This window comes from Phlebotomus papatasi, chromosome 2 (assembly GCF_024763615.1).
Source record: "Phlebotomus papatasi isolate M1 chromosome 2, Ppap_2.1, whole genome shotgun sequence".
Taxonomy (NCBI): Eukaryota; Metazoa; Arthropoda; class Insecta; order Diptera; family Psychodidae; genus Phlebotomus; species Phlebotomus papatasi.
The window spans coordinates 5,728,298-5,731,401 of NC_077223.1; positions in this window are offsets into that span (position 1 = coordinate 5,728,298).

A 3,104-nucleotide genomic window follows, 5' to 3' on the forward strand; every position below is an offset into this window, starting at 1 on the left:
CACTCTTCGTAACAGACTGAAGTTGTGTGGCTCATGAAGTGCTGGAAGAGTTCCATCCTCCCCCACAGTCAGCCAACATACCCATCGAAACCGCGAAACACGAGACATCGCAGACAATGAGTGATTTTCCTGATGGCTTGAGAATGCAACAAACTGTGGAAAATTGACAGAAACCCCTTTGTAATCTCCTCACCAAACCAGGACATTTTCTTCTGACCTCCCAATTTCTCCAGGATCATAGATAAAACAAACGATTTCCGAGGATGAAAGTAAAACCAAGATTCCGGGGGTTCTCACAGGTGAGTCAGAGTGATTAGCAGTGCATGGAGAAACTCTCCGGACACTTATGCAAAACCGAAGAGGCTAAAAAAAAGCAGAGTGAGCAAGAAGCTCACTTCTTCAGGATCATGGAAGCGTATCGCTCGTGCTCCAAACAATGGTCTTTCTTCTCTCTCAGATTCAATTAAACTCCGTCACTCGTTTAAGAAACAAACTTGCCTGTTTTCGAATGGTGACGAAAATGTTCCATAGAACACAATGAGGGGTTCATAGGTTTTCCTTCCAGGAGACATACAAATTCACTCTATCTAAGATTTAATAAAAGATAGAATAAAAGCGACTTCAACCTCTCATTACTCATTGCACAAGTTTTGCAGGTTCAGAAATTTTTCTTAACGTTTGATGAAGTGATATTTTCAGTGAGAATACTTAATACAAAAATATTTTGAAATTACCTTGTAATTAGGGGAAAATGAGGAAAATTCGCACAGGGGCATTTTAGAACTCTGCGATTTTTTATTAGATGTGAAGAATTGAATTGACTTGGTGGCCACCGCCGTCTTAGCGCCGATTTCAACTTCCGGGATGAAAACGATGGAAAATCCGGAAAAATCCCTTCATTGGTTGTATATATCGGGACCGTACATGCGCACGTAGGTCACTTACGTGGGAGCTCACAAAGAGAGGTTTAGAAACCTAGCCTTGAAGGCTGTCTGGTTTTGACTAAAAATAGGTTTTTACATAAAATTACACATAATGGTGTGGACTGGCAAGATTAAAACACTTATTAATCACACTAAACATCTTCAGTGCACGCCGAATAAAGCCATGATCTGACCTTCTCCATGGACAGCGCCGGAAACCACAATGCCAAGTTGTTTACAATCGGGACTTCCGTAGACTCCCCGTGTGGCTGGGGTACCTATTTGCACGGCTACAATTGGTCCTAGAGTCAGTTAGAGTTCGTTTGGAAATAATTACAGGCACGTATCGGCATCTTTGCATCTACGAGAAGTCTTTAGTGAATACTAAATCACAGACCACCCTATATAACCCGGCTAGAGGCCTGTGACTTTAGGGTGACAGGCGCATTGTACCGGAAACGACCTACGCGCGACAGTGGACAAACTATTACTTCAACCGCTGGCTCCGGGGTGGAGCGGACCCAGAACGACGATAAGACTCTACACTGAGAGAAATCCGAAAAAGTTAAAATAACATTCCGGAAATGTTTGTTTTACCCTGCACTATTGATCCGAAATCAGTGTAAATATTATGCTTTTAAGTTGTATTAGGGGTTTACCCTTTTCCATGTTAATCTTACCCTTAAAAAATGGTCTAAAATTAACATTAAAAAATGTTGATATATTTTTACACCTAAAAAGTGCTAAAGTTATGAGGAAAAAAAGATAATCGCACCCTCGTTTTTTTCTCAGTGTACAGTAATACGGGCTTCAGACCAAAGGCTTAGCCATGTGGCTTAACTTCTCTAATTTCTTATCAATCAAGATTTCCTGGAAAATTATCACATAAGATTGGACAACATGGGCAAGTGATCTTTTAAATTAAAAAAAAAACCAATAGAATTGGTTGCTATTTTGCATTTCTAGACCATCGGAAACTGGGCTAAACCTTAGGTCTGAAGCCGGCCTAACATCTGGTTCGGTAAGCCTGATGACGACAACGGCATTTCAAAATGGTTACATGGAATATCACTTCACTAAAAGGGAAGCACCAGAAGTTTAAGGACGAAGCAAAAGAGTTCGAATTAGATATAATTGGTCACTAAGCAAAGAGGCTTTGGAACTGTCACTGTAACGGGATTTCTGATGTCTGGTGGGGAAAAGACTGACGTGAAATTACAATTAACACAATAGGGGATTCAGGAAATCAACGGAAAGCACCAATCACTCTGGAGACAGTTGATGTATTTCCTTGAGTGGTTAGTGCTTCCCGATGATTTCTGGAATCCTCCATTATTGATTCTGATATCTGCATACACAACAGGAGAGTAATCGGAATTAAAATCAAGCTTCAGAGAACTATTCTGGCGGTGTTGCAGGTCTACGCACCGAACGAATCGTCAGAGTATCTAAATTTTCCCGAAGAAGTCAAGGAAGTAATGGATAAGGCAACTTCTGAAGCAAAGTCAGTTGTATTGTTTGAAGATTGCAATGTCCATGTCGGTTTCGACTCTGAGACATGGAATAATGTGATTGGAAGGAATAGGGACGCAGACGTGAACGTTTCTCAAAAGGAATGCAATAAGTGTCCAATAAGTGTTTGGTGGGAGGCTTCCAGTGTTTTCACAAAGAATCCTCAAACACAACGAAACCCAAAAATCACTGACACACTCGACCACTAAAGAAGACACGGAGCGTGTCGAAAGCTCTGGAAGAGTTGAGTTTTTGATTATGGGTTAAAAACTGCACCAGTTATGTTCTCGCATCCGGACGGAGATTCTCTCTGAATAACCCCACTGTTACATCAACGGCAATTTATTTCTTATTTACATTCAACATACAAGAGTCCTTCCTCGTTGTTTTTTGCCTTTTGCCTAGATTTCAAATTACCACATCTTACTCTATGATATAACCTTCATTTTTCTGAAAAATTGATTTATTTCCAATATCTTGAAAAGTAAGAAACCATGAGGAATTATAAATTTAAAATACACTGCTCATTTCCTGAATACTGATTTACTATCTCAAGATGTTATATGTATTTTCGAAAGTCTTGCATATCCAGAGATACCCAGGCTTCCCTATAAGGGGTCAGATCAATATAAAAATTTGAGTATTTAGACAAAACTTGAAAACTCATCA